The sequence below is a fragment of the Mesoplodon bidens genome, assembly GCF_964165515.1.
Source record: "Mesoplodon bidens genome assembly, chromosome: 6".
NCBI classification, from domain to species: Eukaryota; Metazoa; Chordata; class Mammalia; order Artiodactyla; family Ziphiidae; genus Mesoplodon; species Mesoplodon bidens.
Genome location: NC_138162.1, coordinates 85,251,869 through 85,275,409, shown reverse-complemented (window position 1 = coordinate 85,275,409; position 23,541 = coordinate 85,251,869). Strand labels below are relative to the sequence as shown.

At 44.8% G+C, this 23,541-nt stretch overlaps 1 protein-coding gene across 5 annotated transcripts in view; it reads right to left on the bottom strand.

Annotated features, from left to right (window-relative positions):
* The window catches only part of GCNT1 (glucosaminyl (N-acetyl) transferase 1), a 202,979-nt gene extending 180,187 nt beyond the window's left edge, over positions 1 to 22,792 (bottom strand). For all 5 annotated transcript variants that reach the window (XR_014016051.1, XR_014016052.1, XR_014016053.1 and 2 more), the window contains exons 1-2: positions 22,699 to 22,792; positions 21,762 to 21,881 (exon numbers count right to left, since the gene is read on the bottom strand). The gene's annotated coding sequence lies outside the window, so the exon portion shown is untranslated. The remainder of the gene's footprint in view (positions 1 to 21,761; positions 21,882 to 22,698) is intronic.
* Positions 22,793 to 23,541: the final 749 nt, after the last annotated feature.

The following is a 23,541-nucleotide window of genomic DNA, read 5'->3' as shown; positions in this document are numbered from 1 at the left end:
AACCTTCCAATTCTTCCCTCGGGTGTAACTATGACAAACTCTCCTGAAGGCTTCAGACCAAAGATACATCAGAACAACATCTTCAACCCTCAGATACCCATTTGTGAGCGGAGCTCTGAACGCTCCCTTTACGTAGCTTCATAAACTTGAGGGGCAACCTTTATCTATCATTTTATCTAAATTACATTTAAGCGCAGTTGTTAAATTTGAAATTATTGCAGAAGTCAAGAATGAAGGAATTCTCTACGTAATAACACAGAAAATAGTTTTTGACATGAACTGGCATTCAGAGATGAGTTGCACTTTAGTCTGTACAAAATAAACCCATTAAAAAAACAAGCCTCCAAACAGATCGTAAATGTGCACTGGAAAAATATGAGAGGCATATATCCAAAACCATTTAGTGATCATCTTTTAGTCTGGGGAGGCAGGGGAGAGAGGTATTTATTCACTTTTGTAATACTTGAATTTTTAATTTTCACTTCAGGAATTGTTTTTAGTTGTAAATTGAGGTAAAATGGCCCCAATGCTCCAACATAAGCTCCGGTGAAATACTGACAGGTTTGCAAAGCATGATGGTAACAATAATTTCTGAACAAACAAAAAGCTGTTTACAGTCTCAGTCCAGCTACACGTCATTTACATGTTCCTTTCTGATGCCTATCCAGGGGCACGACTGTTTTACATCTGTACTCAGACGGACGTGGTAGCAGCTGGGAGTCAGCTTTTTATTCTGCTTTTTTCAGTTAATGGATATCAAAATGTCTTCATTGTTTCTGCCCCAATTAGTGTGTGCCTTGTGGCTGCATACTAAAGGGTATTTCCAAATTATACTGATATAAACATGAGCTATGGACAAGTTTGAATATACTTGTATCTTTGCTTTTCCTTGGAGTTCCAGGAGGACTCTTGGATCAAAATCTATAAATTTCTATGGCTCTTGGGCTTCCCTGGTGGCGCAGTGGTTGAGAGTCCGCCTGCCGATGCAGGGCACACGGGTTCGTGTCCCGGTCCGGGAAGATCCCACATGCCGCGGAGCGGCTGGGCCCGTGCGCTACGGCCGCTGAGCCTGCGCGTCTGGAGCCTGTGCTCCGCAACGGGAGAGGCCACAACAGTGAGAGGCTCGTGTACCACAAAAAAAAAAATAATAATAAAAACAACTTTCTATGGCTCTTGATTGCCTTTCAAATGGACTATAGTACTTACTTATACTGAGTAAATATCGGAGTACCCTAATATCCGAGTATCATTTTCTCTACATTTACTCTATGATTATCTTAACTATGTGTTACCTATTCATATACTGTATAAATATTTTTGACCTATTACAACTATAAAATGATACATCAGAGAGGTTTCATTTTCTATTTCTTTGATTACTAGTGGCTCAATATTTTCTCCAGTATGTTTACATGTGAGAGGAAGGAGAGTCTGGTAGCAATGATTTCAACTCTAAAGCCAGACTACCCAGTTCAAAAACTGGACACCATCATCCACCAACTCATGCTTTCATAAGGCCTTAACCTCTCCAAGTTTCAGCTTCTTTGCTGGTTAAAATAGTAACAATTTGGAGACCTTCAAGACGGTGGAGGAGTAAGACATGGAGATCACCTTCCTCCCCACAAATACATCACAAATACATCTACACATGGAACAACTCCTACAGAAAACCTACTGAACGCTGGCAGAAGATCTCAGACCTCCCAAAAGGCAAGAAACTCCCCCACATACCTGGGTAGGGCAAAAGAAAAAAAGAACAGACAGAGACAAAAGAATAGGGACGGGACCTGCACCAGGTGGAGGGAGCTGTGAAGGAGGAAAAGTTTCCACACACTAGGAAGGCCCTTCACGGGCGGAGACGGGGCGGGGGGGGGGTTGGGATGGGAAGCTTCGGAGCCACGGAGGAGAGCGCAGCAACAGGGACACAGTGGCAAAGGGGAGAGATTCCCGCACAGAGGATCGGTGCCGACCAGCACTCACCAGCCCGAGAGGCTTGTCTGCTCACCTGCCAGGGCGGGCGGGGGCTGGGAGTTGAGGCTTGGGCTTCAGAGGTCAGATCACAGGGAGAGGACTGGCGGCGTGAACACAGCCTGAAGGGGGCTAGTGCGCCACAGCTAGCCGGGAGGGAGTCTGGGAAAATGTCTGGAACTGCCTAAGAGGCAAGAGACCATTGTTTCAGGGTGCCCGAGGAGAGGGGATTCAGAGCAAAGCCTAAACAAGCTCCAGAGACGGGCGCGAGCCCGGGCTATCAGCGCGGACCCCAGAGACGGGCATGAGATGCTAAGGCTGCTGCTGCAGCCACCAGGAAGCCAGTGTGCAAGCCCAGGTCACTATCCACATCTCCCCTCCTGGGACCCTGTGCAGCCCGCCACTGCCACTCCCGTGATCCAGGGACAACTTCCCCGGGAGAACACACGGTGTGTCTCAGGCTGGTGCAACGTCACGCCGGCCTCTGCCGCCGCTATACCCCTCCCTCCCCCCAGCCTGAGTGATCCAGAGCCCCATAATCAGCCACGCCTTTAACTCCATTCTGTCTGGGTGAAGAGACTCCAGAGGGCGACCTACATGCAGAGCTGAACCCCAGGAGCTGTGCGAACAAAGACAAAGGGAAATTTCTCCCAGCAGCCTCAGGAGCAGCAGATTAAATCTCCACAGTCAACTTGATGTAACCTGCATCTGTGGAATACCTGAATAGACAAGGAATCATCCCAAATTGAGGAGGTGGACTTTGGGAGCAACGATATATTTTTTTTTCCCTTTTTCTCTTTTTGTGAGTGTGTATGTGCATGCTTCTGTGTGTGATTTTGTCTGTATAGCTTTGCATTTACCATTTGTCCTAGGGTTCTGTCCATTTTTTTTTAGTATAGTTTTTAGTGCTTGTTATCATTGGTGGATTTGTTTTCTCTCTTTTTTTCTTTGTTTATCACATTTCAATTTTTTTACTTTTAATAATTATTTTTTACTTTAATTATTTTACTTTATCTTTCTTTCTTTCTTTTTTTCTCCCTTTTCTTCTCAGCCATGTGGCTGACAGGGCTTTGGTGCTCTGGCCAGATGTCAGGCCTGTGCCTCTGAGGTGGGAGAGCCGAGTTCAGGTCACTGATCCACCAGAGACCTCCCAGCTCCACGTAATATCAAATGGCGAAAATCTTCCAGAGATCTCCATCTCAACACCAGCACCCAGCTTCGTTCAACAACCAGCAAGCTACAGTGCTGGACACCCTATGCCAAACAACTAGCAAGACAGGAACACAACCCCACCAATTAGCAGAGAGGCTGCCTAAAATCATAATAAGGTCACAGACACCCCAAAACACACCACCAGACGTGGTCCTGCCCACCAGAAAGACAAGATCCAGCCTCATCCACCAGAACACAGGCACTAGTCCCCTCCACCAGGAAGCCTACACACCCACTGAACCTTACCCACTGGGGACAGACACCAAAAACAACGGGAACTACGAACCTGCAGCCTGCAAAAAGGAGACCCCAAACACAGTAAGTAAAGCAAAATGAGAAGACAGAGAAACACACAGCAGATGAAGGAGCTAGGTAAAAACCCACCAAACCAAATCAATGAAGAGGAAATAGGCAGTCTACCTGAAAAAGAATTCAGAGTAATGGTAGTAAAGATGATCCAAAATCTTGGAAACAGAATGGAGAAAATACAAGAAACATTTAACAAGGACCTAGAAGAACTAAAGAGTATACAAACAATGATGAACAACACAATAAGTGAAACTTAAAATTTTCTAGAAGGAATCAATAGCAGAATAACTGACAAAGAAGAACGGATAAGTGACCTGGAAGATAAAATAGTGGACATAACTACTGCAGAGCAGAATAAAGAAAAAAGAATGACAAGAATGCAGAACAGTCTCAGAGACCTCTGGGACAACATTCAACATACCAACAGTCGAATTATAGGGGTCCCAGAAAGAGAAGAGAAAAAGAAAGGGACTGAGAAAATATCTGAAGAGATTATAGTTGAAAACTTCCTTAATATGGGAAAGGAAATAGTTAATCAACTCCAGGGAGCACAGAGAGTCCCATATAGGATAATCTAAGGAGAAACACTCCAAGACACATATTAATCAAACTATCAAAAATTAAATACAAAGAAAAAATATTAAAAGCAGCAAGGGAAAAACAACAAATAGCATATAAGGGAATCCCCATAAGGTTAACAGCTGATCTTTCAGCAGAAACTCTGCAAGCCAGAAGGAAGTGGCAGGACATACTTAAAGTGATGAAACGGAAAAACCTACAACCAAGATTACTCTGCCCAGTAAGGACCTCATTCAGATTCGACAGAGAAATTAAAACCTTTACAGACAAGCAAAAGCTAAGAGAATTCAGCACCACCAAACCAGCTTTACAACAAATGCTAAAAGAACTTCTCTAGACAGGAAACACAAAAGAAGGAAAACACCTACAATAACAAACCCCAAACAATTAAGAAAACGGTAATAGGAACATACATATTGATAATTACCTTAAATGTAAATGGACTAAATGCTCCAACCGAAAGACACAGACTGGCTGAATGGATACAAAAACAAGACCCATATATATGCTGTCTACAGAGACCCACTTCAGACCTAGAGACACATACAGACTGAGAGTGAGGGGATGGAAAAAGACACTTCATGCAAATGGAAATCAAAAGAAAGCTGGAGTAGCAATTCTCATATTAGACAAAATACACTTTAAAATAAAGACTATTATAAGAGACAAAGAAGGATACTACATAATGATCAAGGGACCAATCCAAGAAGAAGATATAACAATTGTAAATATTTACACACCCAACATAAGAGCACCTCAATACATAAGGCAAATGCTAACAGCCATAAAAGGGGAAACTGACAGGAACAATCATAGTAGGGGATTTTAACACACCACTTTCACCAACAGACAGATGATCCAAAATGAAAATAAATAAATAAGGAAACACAAGCTTTAAATGATACATTATGATACATTAAACAAGACGGACTTAATTGATATTTATAGGACATTCCATCCAAAAACAACTGAATTCACTTTCTTCTCAAGTGCTCATGGCACATTCTCCAGGATAGATCATATCGCAGGTCACAAATCAAGCCTTGGTAAATTTAAGAAAATTGAAAACATATCAAGTATCTTTTCCAACCACAATTCTATGAGACTAGATATCAATTACAGGAAAATATCTGTAAACAATACAAACACATGCAGGCTAAACAATACACTACTTCATAACCAAGAGATCACTGAAGAAATCAAAGGGGAAATCAAAAAATACCTAGAAACACATGACAATGAAAACAAGAGGACCCAAAACCTATGGGATGCAGCAAAAGCAGTTCCAAGAGGGAACTTTATAGCAATACAATCCAACCTTAAGAAACAAAATATCTCAAATAAACAACCTAACATTACACCTAAAGCAATTAGAGAAAGAAGAACAAAAAAACCCCAAAGTTAGCAGGAGGAAAGAAATCATAAAGATCAGATCAGATATAAATGAAAAAGAAATGAAGGAAACAATAGCAAAGACCAACAAAACAAAAGCTGGTTCTTTGAAAAGATAAACAAAATTGATACACCATTACCCAGACTCATCAAGAAATAAAAAGGAGAAGACTCAAATCAATAGAATTAGAAATAAAAAAGGAGAAGTAACAACTGACACTGCAGAAATACAAAGGACCATGAGATTACTACAAGCAACTATATGCCAATAAAATGGACAACCTGGAAGAAATGGACAAATTCTTAAAAAAGCACAACCTTCTGAGACTGAACCAAGAAGAAATAGAAAATGTAAACAGACCAATCAATCACACGCACTGAAATTGAAACTGTGATTAAAAATCTTCCAACAAACAAAAGGCCAGGACCACATGGCTTCACAGGCAAATTCTATCAAATATTTAGAGAAGAGCTAACACCTATCCTTCTCAAACTCTTCCAAAATATAGCAGAGGGAAAACACTCCCAAATTCATTCTACGAGGCCACCATCACCATGATACCAAAACCAGACAAAGATGTCACAAAGAAAGAAAACTACAGGCCAACATCACTGAAGAACATAGATGCAAAACTCCTCAACAAAATACTAGCAAACAGAACCCAACAGCACATTAAAAGGATCATACACCATGATCAAGTGGGGTTTCTCCCAGGAATGCAAGGATTCTTCAATGTACGCAAATCAATCAATGTGATACACCATATTAACAAACTGAAGAATAAAAACCATATGATCATCGTAATAGATGCAGAAAAAGTTTTTGACAAAATTCAACACCCATTTATGATAAAAACCCTACAGAAAATAGGCATAGAGGGAACTTACCTCAACATAATAAAGGCCATATATGACAAACCCACAGCCAATGGGTATTCTCAATGGTGAAAAACTGAAACCATATCCTCTAAGATCAGGAACAAGACAAGGTTGCCCACTCTCACCACAATTATTCAACATAGTTTTGGAAGTTTTAGCCACAGCAATCAGAGAAGAAAAACAAATAAAAGGAATCCAAATTGGAAAAGAAGAAGTAAAGCTGTCACTGTGTGAGGATGACATGATACCATACATAGAGAACCCTAAAGATGCTACCAGAAAACTACTAGAGCTAATCAATGCATTTGGGAAAGTAGCAGGATACAAAATTAAGCCACAGAAATCTCTTGCATTCCTATACAATAATGAAAAATCTGAAAGAGAAATTAAGGAAACACTCCCATTTACCATTGCAACAAAAAGAATAAAATATCTTGGAATAAACCTACCTAAGGAGGCAAAAGACCTGTACGCAGAAAACTATAAGACACTGATGAAAGAAGTTAAAGATGATACCAACAGATGGAGAGATATACCATGATCTTGGATTGGAAGAATCAACACTGTGAAAATGACTATACTACCCAAAGCAATCTACAGATTCAGTGCAATCCCTATCAAACTACCAGTGGCATTTTTCACAGAACTAGAACGAAAATTCTTAAAATTTTGTATGGAGACACAAAAGACCCCGATTAGCCAAAGCAATCTTGAGAAAGAAAAATGGAGCTGGAGGAATGAGGCTCCCTGACTTCAGACTATACTACAAAGCTACAGTAATCACGACAGTATGGTATGGTACTCACACAAAAACAGAAATATAGATCAATGGGACAGGATAGAAAGCCCAGAGATAAACCCATGCACATATGGTCACCTTATTTTTTTGTTTGTTTGTTTGTTTGTTTGTTTGTTTGCATTACGCGGACCTCTCACTGTTGTGGCCTCTCCCGTTGCGGAGCACAGGCTCTGGACGTGCAGGCTCAGCGGCCATGGCTCACAGGCCCAGCCACTCCGCAGCATGTGGGATCTTCCCGGACCGGGGCCCAAACCCGTGTCCCCTTCATCGGCAGGCGGACTCTCAACCACTGCGCCACCAGGGAAGCCCTGGTCACCTTATTTTTGGTAAAGGAGGCAAGAATATACAACGGAGAAAAGACAGCCTCTTCAATAAGTGGTGATGGGAAAACTGGACAGCTACATGTAAAAGAATGAAATTAGAACAGTCCCTAACACCATACATAAAAATAAACTCAAAATGGATTAAAGACCTAAATGTAAGGCCAGACACCATCAAACTCTTAGAGGAAAACACAGGCAGAACACTCTATGACATAAATCACAGCAAGATCTTTTTTGACCCACCTCCTAGAGAAATGGAAATAAAAACAAAAATAAACAAATGGGACCTAATGAAACTTAAAAGTTTTTGCACAGCAAAGGAAACCATAAACAAGACGAAAAGACAACCCTCAGAATGGGAGAAAATATTTGCAAATGAAGCAACTGACAAAGGATTAATCTCCAAAATTTACAAGCAGCTCACGAGCTCAATATCAAAAAACCAAACAATCCAATCCAAAAATGGGCAGAAGACTTAAATAGACATTTCTCTAAAGAAGATATACAGATTGCCAACAAACACATGAAAGAATGGTCAACATCACTAGTCATTAGAGAAATGCAAATCAAAACTACAGTGAGGTATCACCTCACACCAGTCAGAATAGCCACCATCAAATAAAATCTTACAAACAGGGCTTCCCTGGTGGTGCAGTGGTTGAGAGTCCGCCTGCCGATGCAGGGGACACGGGTTCGTGCCCCGGTCCAGGAGGATCCCACATGCCGCGGAGCGGCTGGGCCCATGAGCCATGGCCGTTGAGCCTGCGCGTCCGGAGCCTGTGCTCCGCAACGGGAGAGGCCACAACAGTGAGAGGCCCGTGTACCGCAAAAAAAAAAAAAAAAAAAAAAAAAAACTACAAACAATAAATGCTGCAGAGGGTGTGGAGAAAAGGGAACCCTCTTTCATTGTTGGTGGGAATGTAAATTGATATAGCCACTATGGAGAACACTATGGAGGTTCCTTAAAAAACTAAAAATAGAACTACCATACAACCCAGCAATCCCGCTACTGGGCATATATCCTGTGAAAAGCATAATTCAAAAAGAGTCATGTACCACAATGTTCACTGCAGCTCTATTTACAATAGCCAGGACATGGAAGCCACCTAAGTGTCCATAGACAGATGAATGGATAAAGAAGATGTAGCACATATGTACAATGGAATATTACTCAGCCATAAAAAGAAACGAAACTGAGTTATTTGTAGTGAGGTGAATGGACCTAGAGTCTGTCAAACAGAGTGAAGTAAGTCAGAAAGAGAAAAACAAATATCGTATGCTAACACATATATATGGAATCTCAGAAAAAAAAAATGGTTCTGAAGAACCTAGGGGCAGGACAGGAATAAAGACACCGACGTAGAGAATGGACTTGAGGACCTGGGGAGGGGGAAGGGTAAGCTGGGACGAAGTGAGAGAGTGGCATGGACTTATATATACTACCAAATGTAAAATAAAGAGCTAGTGGGAAGCGGCCGCATAGCACAGGGAGATCAGCTTGGTGCTTTGTGACCACCTAGAGGGGTGGGATAGGGAGGGTGGGAGGGATACACAAGAGGGAGGAGATATGAGAATATATGTATATGTATAGCTGATTCACTTTGTTATAAAGCAGAAACACACCATTGTAAAGCAATTATACTCCAATAAATATGTTAAAAAATAACAACAATAATAATAATTTTAAGCAATTTAATTGGGTTAAGGATCACACATACATTTGTTTTTTTTCTTTTTTTTTTTTACAGTATGCGGGCCTCTCACTGTTGTGGCCTCTCCTGTTGTGGAGCACAGGCTCTGGATGCGCAGGCTCAGCGGCCAAGGCTCACGGGCCCCGGCTCACGGGCCCCGCCGCTCCACGGCATGTGGGATCTTCCCAGGCCGGGGCACGAACCCGTGTCCCCTGCATCGGCAGGCGGACTCTCAACCACTGCACCACCAGGGAAGTCCCATACATTAGTTTTTATACAGAATAAGTGAGCCAACCTGTAATGTATTTACACTATACTTGATACATAATGAGCCTTCAATGAACATTAGCAATTTATTCATTATTATTGTTTATATTTCCTCAACTGGACATTGTTCAAATCTTTAATTCATATCTAAGGGTAACTTTTCAGGCAACCGCCCCCAAATAAGAAACTGTATCTCAAGTTTATTGACAAATACCTGAATACACTTAATTCCACACAAGCAGCTATTATACAAAACACTGTGTTGTACAAAAAGCTATTATACAAAACTTATCATATAGGTTCTAGGGGAAAAATACAATCACATATAATGCATCTCCCTGATCTCAAAGAGTTCACACAAAGGTTATTTGCTGAGCCTTCTGCGGGAAATTATAGGCTTGGTCAATACAATAAAAAGCTATTTTGGAAACAATGCATCCATTGTAGAGCTGAAAGAAACTTGAGAATGCATCTAGTCCTGCTAGAAACACCAGCTCTGGTGGGCAGTTACTAGGTTGTGTGGGTCAGGTGGATCCTGTGGTCCAATAAATTATGAGAAATGTCATCAGAAACAAAGCTGGACAAGATGTTGTACTCCTGGGCTTCTTCCTTCTAATAGCTCTCAAGATGGTAATGCTCACCATGAATATTTAAAGACAGGTACAAGGGACATGGTGTTCAGAATTTCTCAAATTTGACCAAGAACACATTTTAGAGCAGCAGATTACAACCATAAGGAAAAAATCCAGCTAGTCCTAAGCCCCACTCTCCTCTTTAACTCACGAAGAAGCTGGGGCCCAGGGGCACAAATGACTTTTCCAAGGGTCAACTGTGAGTGTAAAGGCTGAGGGTTCACCCTGAACTTCACCCTGTCAGAATGTACGTTTTTACACTCTACTGCTTTGCGTCAACTCAATTTGGTGGGGGAGGGGAATGGGGCAAGGGAGATAGGAAGGGCCGGCCACAGGAACCCAAATGGGAAACCTGATTCCTGTGTGGTTAGTGGCCATCAAACATCGCTTCTTTTCTTCCATCCCCTTTCAATACAGGTCAAATTTCGTAACCAAAAAAAGAAAGAAAAAAAAATCTCTATATGAGTCAAGCAAGAAATCTAGTGTATTATTTTCTTACACTTACATTTTATTTTTATTTATTTATTTTTTTTGCTGTACACGGGCCTCTCGCTGTTGTGGCCTCTCCCGTTGCGGACGGAGCACAGGCTCCAGACACGCAGACTCAGCGGCCATGGCTCACGGGCCCAGCCGCTCCGCGGCATGCGGGATCCTCCCGGACCTGGGCACGAACCCAGGTCCCCTGCATCGGCAAGCGGACTCCCAACCACTGCGCCATCAGGGAAGCCCTACACTTTATTTTTAACCTCCCTACCCCACCTCCCCAAAATGGTATTACTGAGCATGATCAATCTACCTTGTAAGGCCAACTTTTACTACGTTCCAAAATCACATCTACCATCAAGCACTGGTCCCTTTCCTAATGGGTCCAATTTAGCACAGAGACTAATCCTCAAAATAACCAGAAACATCTAAGGATGTTACAGAACCAAACTTGGGTCCACACATCTGTGCAGAGTAAAGCCAATCTACTGACACTGGGTTATGGTGAAGGAAAATGCAGCCTTTACTGTAAGGCGCCAGACAAGGAGTCTGGGGCTGCCAATGCTCAAAAAACCCCAAACTCCTCGACGGTTTTGGGGAAATAGGTTTTTTTAGGCAAACGTTGTGGGGGAGGTCTGCAGGGTGTGTGTCCTTCCTGATTGGTTGGTGGTGAGGCAACAGGGTGGTGTTCCAACAATCTCAATCATCAGCCTTCTGGTTCCAACCAGTCTGGGGCCCATGGGCCTGAAGTTACCACCTTCCACCTGGGTGGGGGGCCTTAGTTCCCATAAAAGAAATCAGAGATCCCTTCAGGAGAAACCAGGGCCCTGACTGATGGCTGCACTATTTGTTCCTTGACTGCCTTTCCTTTGTTTCTGCATTCCCTCCCTCCTCTAAGTAGTAACTATTTGAATCTGACCTTTGGAACTCAGGGAAGATCTAGGAGGCTAAAATCCTTTCCCTACAAGCAAGAAGTGGTGGGGCATGGAAAGCCTTTGTACTTGGGAGGGCTCCACAGGGTCCTGCTTGGTTTCATGGATACCAAACAAGGTGTTCAAAGGCACTCATTTTGATTTGTGCATGTGTTTGAAAATCTTGTTGTGTGTTTTTTTTTTCCTTTTTTGGCCGGGCTGTGGGGCATGCAGGATCTTAGTTCCCCGACCAGGGTTCCCCTGCATTGGGAACGTGGAGTCTTAACCACTGGACCGCCAGGGAAGTCCTGAAAATCTTCTATTTTTATAGCCATGCCTATTTTTTCAGGGAACTTGCTAGTTCTCTGATAAAAGGCAATCAACGCCACGTTGTTAGGTTGACTATAGTGTACTGTTAAAATACTTCAGCAGAGCCAGTAAGATGTAAATGTGCTGGTTTTCATCTATACTTGGGAGCTAGAGAGGTCAAGAGCCCTAAACAGGAACACATTCCTGGGACAGCCGCACTCTAGTGGCAGCTACTACGAGTGCTTCAGGTATTTTCACTGCAAACCAGAGGTTTTGTTAATTAGCAGGAGTGTTAGAACTGGATCTTCCTGGGTGAAGCTAATGACTTTGATTAACATGGCATTTGAGAAAAGAGTGGACAAAGATGAGATCAGGATGCTCCGTCTATGTGGATGGATTAGGGATATTCTAGAGGCATGTCCTATGCTTACATCCAAAGGACACATAAGCCTGGCAAGTCGAATAGCCTGGGATGGTGCCCTGGGAGCATTCCTGGGTCCAGCTGCTGATTCCAGAAAATTCGTGATTACTTGACTGCAACATGATGGTCAGCTGAATCCTGCTGGAATGTCTGACACCCTGTGCCTCAAGTCAACCTTTTGCGGGAGAGGCAGTCAGAGCCCCAAGACAGGACACAGCTGACCTGGACTGGCTTTTTAACCTTCACCTGCCCAGAGAACTGCAGCCCTCCACCAATCTCTGCTTGCCAAAAATACCCAAACTGGCTTGTATGGGTGCACAGACAACAGCAATGACGTGGCTAATGAATGAAAGAAAGGGAAGCCACACGACTTAAAGCATTTACCTGTCCCAGAGCAAAGGGCTGACGACAAGATTTCTTGAAGTTCCATGGCTTTTTGTGCTTGTTTTTTAAAGTGTTCAAAGTGGCTTGTTTAAAGGAAGTTTAATGTACACATTTCAAGGGAAACAAGACACAGCATTCAATTCCTTCCAGAGTTTGAGCACTTATTTTTACTCTAATAGCAATTTTATTTTCCACTGAGTGAGCTACAGGAGCATATCATGGGGAAGAGGCAGTTTTAGATTGAAGTTTACAAGGAAAGCAAGTTTTCAGACTGTCCTGTGTGTGTGTGTGTGTGTGTGTGTGGACAGACACAGCAGTTTGACTCAAAGTTTTTAATGATAAGCTGGCAAAATTTTTACTACAAACACTAAGAGTAAAAGCTTTAAGTACCTTCAATATATGTATATTTCTTTAAAATTTACATGTACTACTGTACATATGTACCTTAAATGATGTGCATTACAAAACAAAAAGGTGGAGCAAGAGGAAATAAAACCTATTAGCTTAATCACTTAGGGCACAAAAGTTCTTGCTCACTACAACTTTTTATTAATATTTGTAATGAAAGCAATATATTAAATATGCTTCATTATTTTTGAAAACCCCCAATTACTTTGCAATCCAGTGCTTGAATGACTGCTTCCAAGCTCAGCGTACTGTAACATTTTGCTTTAATGGCTGTCTGGGGTGACAGGGATACACTGGAAAACAGCAGAACACACTTAGCTCTGCTTCCCAAATCTTGATACTTTTCTATTGACCAATTATAAAAAGCTCCTTGATGAGATTCAACTGGTAAAGTTTCAATCAGTCCTTCTTGCAAATTAGTCTCAGGTGTCACATTTTTATAAATTCAACAAATAGATTCAAAACTTACTGATATTCTTCACCTAAAACATTTTAACAGGTAGATAATTCTGTTTCCAAGTTTTTAAAAGTTTTTTCTGGGACTTCTCTGGCAGTCCAGTGGTTGAGACCCCGCGCTTCCACTGCAGGGGGCGCGGGTTCGATCCCTGGTCTGGGAACTAAGATCCCACATACTGTGTGGTGTGGCCAAAAAGGTAAAAATAAAAATAAGGGCTTCCCTGGTGGCGCGGTGGTTAAGAATCCACCTGCCAATGCAGAGGACACGGGTTCGAGCCCTGGTCCGGGAATATCTCACATGCGGCAGAGCAACTAAGCCCCTGTGAGCCACAGCGACTGAGCCCATGGGCCTAGAGCCCGTGCTCCGCAACAAGAGAAGCCACCGCAATGAGAAGCCCGCGCACCACAATGAAGAGTAGCCCCGCTCGCCGCAACTAGAGAAAGCCCATGTGCAGCGCAGCAACAAAGACCCAACTCAGCCAAAAATAAAACTTAAATAAATAAATAAATAAAATAAAAAGTTTTTTCTTTTGGGAAGGGGAGTTTTGATAACTCACGAATCTACCATATTTCTTGGCAACATGTTCACATCCTAATGCAAACGTTTTCCAAACAGTTATTTCCAAATGCCTCTGTAGCATAAATTTCTTCTGAAAAGCAGTCACTCTCCCTTTCCTTGTGAGAATTTCACACTTATCTTGGATTGTTCCTGCTCTGCAAAGTAGCTGTAACTACTGAGAGGCACAGCAAAACTGGGAACAGGCAGCAAATCTGGAAACCTTGTCTTTTGTTAAAAAAAACATGCAAACACCTGTAAACTCAACCGCTCTTAGGTGGGTGACGGGAAGAGAACCAGGGATGCTGAGTGGTGCGAAGATGGTCACGCTCCCTCCCCAGAGCATTATAAAGGATGGTAAAGCACCTACCACCTGAAGCTGCAATTCTCTCTCATGCCCTGACACACATCCAATGAGGCGAATGCTCAACTTCAGCTCCCGTGGCTGAAAATCAAATCTCAGGACACCTGTAACCAACTCACGGCTAAGTCTCAGTTCACCGTTTGAGAGATGCTGTGATTTAAAGCCTTTGTATTGATAAAACAACTACATAACTCAATGATACCCTGTCAGTGGCAAATTGCAACACTTCACAATACGCTTAAGGGCGAGGTGAGGAGGGCCCCATCTGGGCGAGGAATCCCAGCCTCCTCCTCCTCAGGAGATCACACTGCTCGCACAAGATAGCAGATCCAGAAGGCACCACTGGCAACACAGACTTTAACTAGTAAGACAGCTTGGTTTCCTTCTTAAATATTTACAAAATTATAAATAGAAGGTCTTATACTTTCCTTCAACACCCCGAGAGAATCGTCATTCGTCTCCTGCTTTGGATGCCAATCTATTTCGTTCACAATGGTCTCAACCTAATTGTTCATACACAATAGGCAAATACAGTAAATTCCAGGTAATAGGCTGCAGCTCAAGGGGGCAGAATGGCTTTAAACGGTCTGGTAGCTGAGGGAGTGGCTCTCAACCTTGGCTGTACACATGTTGGAACTTCTGGGGAGCTTTCCAAGAATACCGATCCCCCTCCCTGAGATTCGATGGAACTGGTCTCGAGTTTGACGGGAGTGGCAGGAATTTTAAAAGCTCCCAAGTGAGGGCTTCCCTGGTGGCGCAGTGGTTTAGAGTCTACCTGCCGATGCAGGGGACACAGGTTCGTGCCCCGGTCCGGGAAGATCCCACATGCCCCAGAGCGGCTGGGCCCATGAGCCATGGCCACTGGGCCTGCACGTCCGGAGCCTGTGCTCCGCAACGGGAGAGGCCACAGCAGTGAGAGGCCCGCGTACCGCAAAAAAAAAAAAAAGTAATAATAATAATAAAATAAAAGCTCCCAAGTGTTCCTAATGTATAGTCAACATTGAGAACTTGGACATGTAGCTGTGCATTGAGGAGGGAGCCTGGGAAGACCCTTTCCCTCCAGAAGCCACACCCCCACCCCAGGGGCCTTGATGTCCATCAAAATAAGCTCTCAGGTGAGCATTAATGCCTTTAGTCATCAAGTGTGAGGTGAAAGGTGGGAAATGATTTGAAGAAAAGGTAGTAAGAGGCTGTTTCAGGTACGTGGGGCTGAGTTGTTTTTTACAACACTTCTGACAGCAAATGCGGGGTTGTTTCCTCCTGACACCCACCAATTCTGACACCAACTGGGTACTCAACCATTCAGTTCAATTCTGTCACGAACTAGCTGGAGTCAGCCCAGACCCCACAGATTAAGGGCTCAGTCCCACAAGACTGCCCGCACTTCAGTCATCAGCTGCAAACGGGGTGCCCAGGCAAATTATAAATTTGGGGGTTCCGTGAATTCAGCGTTTCTCATGACACCCCAACCCCAGGTTCAAAAATTTGCTAGCACAGCTAGGATTCCAGAAAACACTTTACTTACTACTACAGTTTATTAGAAAGCATACAACTCAGGAACAGCCAAAAGGAAGAGATACATAGGGCAAGGTATGGGGGGACGGGCGCCGAGCTTCCTGGCTACTCCTCCCAGCAGGCTGCCCCTGCTCAGCACCTTGACGTGTGCAGCAACCCAGAAGCTCTCCAACCGGTGTTGTTCAAGTGTTTTTTCGTTGTTTTTTTTTTTGCGGTACGCAGGCTTCTCACTGCTGTGGCCTCTCCCGTTGCGGAGCACAGGCTCCGGACGCACAGGCTCAGCGGCCATGGCTCACGGGCCCAGCCGCTCCGCGGCATGTGGGATCCTCCCGGACCAGGGCACGAACCCGCGTGCCCTGCATCGGCAGGCGGACTCTCAACCACTGCACCACCAGGGAAGCCCCTGTTCAAGTGTTTTTATAACCCAATCCCTAGCACCTCCTCCCCTTCCCAGAGGTCACCGTGTGGGGCTGAAAAGTTCCAACCCTCTTAATTACTTGGTCTTTCTAGTGACCAGTCTCATCCTGAGCCTACCTAGGGTCCCTTCTCACTCCCACATCCTCAGCCTCTCCCATCTCTACTAGAAACTTCCCAACAGCATTAGAATACATTCAAGTTTCTTCTATCTCGATTTGAAAAAACAAGCCAAAAACAAACAAGCAAAGAGTGGGCCACAGACCCCATATTTCCTCCCTACCCCGCAGGTGTACCTGGCTTCTCAGTCTTAACCAATTTCTCCTCTTCATCTGGGTACAATGATCAAACTCTCCAGGACCAGCTCCCTCCCCTTCTCATTCTACACCCCTCTTTGGATGATCTTTTTTAAGCATCTCACGCTCTTACAGACTGAGCTGGCGGAGCACTGGAGGATCTTTTTCATATGCAATGATTACTTGCAATACCTCCCAAACATGTGATTTCCACCCCAGATCTCTTTCAGGAGTTCCCATTGCCTACTCCCTGACTCCACATGGACGTCTCACAGGCAAACAGATATGGATGGAATTACCTTCCCTCTCCCACCTTGTACAAACCCACTCCTCCTCTGGTGCCTTCAGCCATAAAGGGTTTCACCATCCTATCCCACTCAGGCATTTATGCCAAACTTTTAAATCATCCTTGATACCTTCCTCTCTATCAGCTATATCCAAATAGTCACTACCTTCTTACTGATTTTTAACTACTAACTTAATGTCTCTCTCCCTCTCCCTCCCTCGCCCCCCCTCTATCCCTGGGTGACTGAAAAGCCTTTGCACTATTGCACCCAATTCTCCCCCTCCCCAGGGTAGCCGCATATGACTGTACAGGCTGTGCCCACACAAAGTGACTGGCTCAGGGGGCTGCCTTTAGGCCCGACCTAGTGGGACAAGCAGTACATCTTTTCTAATTGGTCCACCCAGACGGGAAGCCTTTTTCTGGTTTGCACAAAGGCACTGTATATGCCAACAGGGCTTACCCCTCCAAACACAGCAGTGACGATATCATTTTTTAAACCCAAATCTAATCATCTCATCTCCCATTTGAAAGCTTTCAATGAGATCCCCCCCCGCTTTTTTTTTTTTTTTTGCGGTACGCGGGCCTCTCACTATCATGGCCTCTCCCGCTACAGAGCACAGGCTCCGGACGCGCAGGCTCAGCGGCCATGGCTCACAGGCCCAGCCGCTCTGCGGCATGTGGGATCTTCCCGGACCAGGGCACGAACCCGCATCCCCTGCATCGGCAGGTGGACTCTCAACCACTGCGCCACCAGGGAAGTCCCACCCTACCTTTTTTTTTTTTTTTTTTTTTTTTTTGCGGTATGCGGGCCTCTCACTGTTGTGGCCTCTCCCGTTGCGGAGCACAGGCTCCGGACGCACAGGCTCAGCGGCCATGGCTCACGGGTCCAGCCGCTCCACGGCATGTGGGATCTTCCCGGACCGGGGCACGAACCCGTGTCCCCTGCATCGGCAGGCGGACTCTCAACCACTGCGCCACCAGGGAAGCCCCCCCACCCTACCTTTTCATTAAAGTCCGAAGTCCAAAAAATGACCCAAGAGGCCTCATCCCAAGCCACGTCCCTTCCTTGGTCTCAACCATTTCAGCCTGGAACTTTAAACCCTAATTCACCTGACTACTTCCTTCTCATTTTTAAGGCCTCATTTTAAATGTCTCTTTTTAGGTGGACCTACCTTGAGTAATCCCCTCCCCTAAACTAGGTTAGGTCCCCAGGTTAAATGTTCTCTGGACATCTGTGCTTTTCTGAAGTACCATTTATGACTGTGATTGCCTGTGTGACTACGTGCTAGTCAGCCAGCCCCCTGCCCCCCGACAACCAGCCACTAGACTAAATGGTTCATAACGGCAGGGACCCTCTATCCCATTCACAGTTGTAGCCCCAGAGCTGACAATGCCTGGCATCCAACAGGTGCTCAGTAAATAGTTGTTCAGTGGGTAAACAGGTGCAGGTACCCAGGCCCCTCACAAACTATCTGGCTCCCTCTTTAGCAAAAGAAAAATTAATCTTGGGAGGAAGTTCTTAGTAAATTTAGTGCACTGATTATCAAATACACATAGACTCCTGATTGGAAATATTTGGACAATCAAAGAATCAGAAATTCTGGGTGCTTCATGACAGCAGGAACACTTCTCTGGATTTGCATTTGTGACCACAATCCTCTTTTGGGCTCTGGACGGAGTTTTACTAGGGCCAGTTTCCTGTGTGCTGTTGCACAGGACCCTGAGCTTTAACGCTCAGCTGTCTGTCGCCACCCTGAAATTCTTCATAATATTTAAACAAGGGGCCCCACAAATTATGTAGCCAGTCCTGAGTCTTACAAATTAGTCTGATTTCTCTAAGGATGCATCGTTTATAACCAGGGCAATGTTTTCAACCTCCCAAGGTCTAAAAATAGAGGATTATACTTGCAGGACATTTTTTCTTCTGATAAGCAATATCATATATTACTTAGCGTTCTCTTTAATAAAATTAGGATATCTCAGAGCAGAAACACATGGTTGTCCTAGTTACTGCTGTTAGGCAAAAAATTTTAAATTTCTTTTAAAACTAAATTCTACTCTGAACATGATTTAGATTGAGTCTCTCTTTTAAAATTTTTGCTTAAAATTTTTTGTTTGTTGTTCTAAAATTAGGGATTGTGTCAGTTTTTTCAAATCAATAACCATGGTCCACTGATACTCCATCACCTTAAAAAAAACGGAAAGACAATGAGCACACTAAAAAGAGAAAAATGAAAACTGATGTATAACTCCTTTTTAGCTTCCACATTTTAAACTTTAGAAATTTAACAGCTGCATCAAACACTTGAGATTTCTTTCGCAATAAAATCTGGCAGAATACACGTGGCCATTCACGAAGAACACTGGTTTAGTCATCTTTATTATAAAAATATTTTAAATGTCAGATGTTTAAACTTTACCAATAGATTCTCTAGTCATTAGAAATTTAAAGTTAACTGTGTTTAGTATACAGTTTAGTTAATAAACATCTAGAGCATTTTAACTATTGGTGCATGTTTTTCTCAACTGGGTGACTGTTCCGCAGGGGCATTTGGCAATGTCTGGAGACATTTTTGGTTGCTATAACTAGACGGAGGGGGGACTTCCCTGGTGATCCAGTGGTTAAGACTCTGCCTTCCAATGCAGAGGACCCGGGTTTGATCCTTGGTTGGGGAACTAAGATCCCATGTGCCACGGGAGCAACTAAGCCCACACGCCGCAACTACTGAGCCCCTGTGCTCTAGAGCCAGAGCGCCAAAACTAGAGAGAAGCACACACACCACAACAAAGAGCTCGCGTGCCACAACTAAGACCTGTCGCAGCCTAATTAATTAATTAATTAAAATTTAAAAAAAACCTAGGTGGAGGGGACTGGTGGCATCCAGTGAGTCAAGCCAGGGACACTGCTACACATCTTACAATGCAGAAGACAATCCCAACAGGAAATTACCTGGCCAAAAATGTCAAAAGTACCGAAGTTGAGAAACTCTGGTCTAAGCGTACATGCGTTTGCTACAGATAGACAAAAGGACATATGACAACCTGAAGCCATGCCTCCTGTGTCAAAGCCACTGTGGTTAAAAGTACAGATGGGCCCCAGGAGAAAGACCAGATTTATAAGAATAGTCATTTGGGAACTCCCTTTTTAAGGCAGGGAGTAAGGCATCTGACATCCTGAGCTAGAACCATGAATAAACAGTAACAAAATTCCTTGGTTGGCCCAAAAAAGACTACTTTCCTCAATGCAGCTACACTAATGTACACTTCATAGAAAAGAGAAATTGAGATTCAGAAGAGATGATTTTCAATAGTATTAATTTGTTTCCTACCACCTCATTTCATGAAAAGTGTACAATATATATACATCATAGGTCAGAATTTTTCATTCACTTGAGAATGTGATCACCAGGTATAGCAGTTTCTAAGAGATTTGAAAACAGATGACACAGCATGAACCAAATTTGATTTGATTTCTTGTGTTTTAAAAAAGAAAAAAGAAGAGCCAATATTTAAAATCCCTTTTTACATATTTTTTAATAAAGATTTTTCAGTTATTGGGTGGGGGAGCTCTGGTCACACTGGGCCAGAATTCCTGCACTGTTATAGGGAGGAAATGGCCAATACCCACCCAGGTGTTGGCAGGTCCTCTGCAGGTCACCTGGGACCAATCAAGGTCCATTTAGCTCTCTCCACACATTACTTGTTTGGTGCCTGTAAATTTGTTGATTTCATTTTGTAGATAGTTGATAGTTCTCAGAAAAAACATTTTCCTTAGTGTTAAGCGACTAAATTGCAAATGGAAAAGAAGTAACTAGTGACTCGAAGCAGTCCTATAATTAATCAAGGATGAACTATAATTAATGAAGAATGGAATCCAGTACATACTCAGCGCCAAGGCTGAGAAGGCTCTTTCCAAGGCCAGGCTGGAGCAAAGGCAGAGGAGCTGACAGGAACCTTTATACTCTCACCATGAAACAGGGAAAACAAACAAACAAACAAACAAATCTTCTTTCATCTATCAACAAAACTGAGTAAAAGTAAATTTGCCGTATATTACATTGTTTTTAAACACAGAGGAGTTAGCCATTTCTGAGAACTCAAAATCTTCCCAGAACTACCATCCTGAAGGCCTGCAAAAAATCCATTAAGCAACAGCAGAGAGCCACAGAGCGTGCATTTTCCTTCTTGCCCTAACTGAAATCTATTACCAAATCCTGTGGCAGCGTTGGGGGGGGGGGGGGGGGTGGCGCTTGTTTGGAACTGCCTGGATTCCTTGCAGGTAATTTACACTGATCTTTAATAACCATTCAGCCCTCCTCCTCCCCTTTATAAAACAAATCTGCCTTTCAGAACAGCTCTAAAAGCGGGGCAGAATGCCCCACAGGAGCACATACGTCCCTGACCGGATGCCTCACCTACCCCTCACCAAATGCAGACCATGCTTTCTCTGAACACTGTACATCTTCCCAATTTGCTTCTTGTCCTACTAATTCTAAAATGAAGACTCTCTTCTCTCTAAAAAGAAATAACAGGGCTTCCCTGGTGGCGCAGTGGTTGAGAATCTGCCTGCTAATGCAGGGGACACGGGTTCGAGCCTTGGTCTGGGAGGATCCCACATGCCACGGAGCAGCTGGGTCCGTGAGCCACAACTACTGAGCCTGCGCGTCTGGAGCCTGTGCTCTGCAACAAGAGGCCGCCATAGTGAGAGGCCTGCGCACCGCGATGAAGAGTGGCCCCCGCTTGCCACAACTAGAGAAAGCCCTCGCACAGAAACGAAGATGCAACACAGCAAAAATAAATAAATTAAATTAATAAACTCCTACCCCCAACATCTTCTTTAAAATAAAAAAAAAGAAAGAAATAACAAAGCCAAGGGTGTGCAGGATGCCAGGTGATACAAGACTCACCTCCAACCGGGCAGCCCTAAGGCCGAAGCTGGACCTACAAGTGACCTCATCCAACGGGAAAGATGAGAGGTGTGCAGCAGGCAGGGGTGCCTGTGTTTTGCTCGGCGTCCAGAGAAAGGGCTGCAAGGGGGGAAAAGAGCTGTGAGCGAGAGCTTCTTCCATCTTAAAAGCTCATAAACAAAAATTGGAAGTATTTAAATCAGAAATTGGGTGCTAACAACACAAAACCAAAAAGAAACCTAGGAAGGGAGTAGAATGAGTTTAAGAAGAATCACCTGTTTCATCATAGACTCAGCAGCGCGCGTTTTCTAGACTTGGCGTGAAGGATAGAGAGAGAACAGGAAGATGGGGAGACGCGTGAGGGCTTCAGAGCCTTTGAGTAGCGTCTCTTTTCCAGTGGTTTGCCCCAGGGTGAGTCATTTATTATCCTGGCGTAGGTTTCTTTATCAGTAGAATGGGGGTAATAAATGCCTCTCCGCAGGGCTACAGATTAAATGAAGTTAAAGCCTCTGGCCCGAAGGGACAACAATGATTAACTGTTCGCTCCCTGACTACCCACGCCCGCAGCCGCCAACTCCGATTCCTAAGCTCCTACTCGCTACGTGGACCAGGGGGAAAGAGACCAGAAAAAGTGGCTTCCAGGTGACACTGGGCACCAGGGTTTTAGCCCCAGGCTCCCCTGACCGTACGGAAGAGTAGGGTCGAGGCAGGGCGCCCTGCACCATCCCCGGCCCCGGGCGCACAAGCTCGAAACCGACTCCCACCGCGCGTCCTCTTCCTCCTGCCCCGGCTACGCTTCCTCTTCCCCGGCGGAGCTGACCCGGCTCGGGGCAGCGGGGTCCTGGCTAAGAGCCTGCTCCCTCCCTTCAGCCCATACTTCCCCTTTCCTCCCCTGCAGCCAGGCAGCCGAGCAGGAACGGGGTAGGGAGTTAGTTACCAGCAGCGAGCGCCTGGTCCCGAGGACGCTGGAAGGTGCTTGGCCGCGCGGGTACCCTCCTCGCCTGACTTTACGCTGCGCTGAGCTGCGCTGGTGGCGCTGGAGGACCTCGCCGCCCGGCCTCGGGCCTCCCACCCGCGCGCCCGCGCGCCACGCCCCTCGGCCCGCCCCTCTAGGCCCCGCCCAGCGCATCCCCGCCTAGCCGGCCTCGCCGGCCTCACAGGCCTCGCCCGTCTCGCCCGCCTCGCCCACCTGTGCTCCTGCAGGCGCCGCGGGACACCCGGTAGAGGTCAGCACACCCTCAGGGCGTTTCCGTGGTCTGAGCGGAGGGCTGGACTCCACGTGCTTCCTCCCTCTGCTTCCTCAGGTTGGCCCGGGTTCTTAGTTGGGAGAACCGCGTAAGGACTGGGCACGTGAGTGAGGTCTTTTATACCCCCTTCCTCGGGGGCAGGAAACGCGGGAAGCGCTGTCTTCTCTGATTTTAAAAACAAAAATAGGTTTTATAACGAAAAAGAAAAAAATTAATGCCAAGGCTCTTTACATCATGTTAAAGTTTAGAGATGGGGCTTCCCTGGTGACGCAGTGGGTGAGAGTCCGCCTGCCGATGCAGGGGACACGGGTACCTGCCCCGGTCCGGGAAGATCCCACATGCCGCGGAGGGGCTGGGCCCGTGAGCCATGGCTGCTGAGCCTGCGTGTCCGGAGCCTGGGCTCCGCAACGGGAGAGGCCACAACAGTGAGAGGCCCGCGTACCGCAAAAAAAAAAAAAAAAAAAGTTTAGAGGTGACGGTGTAGTTTTTTTTCCCCTGATGAACTTTGCTTACTAAATTTAGCATTTTAGAAA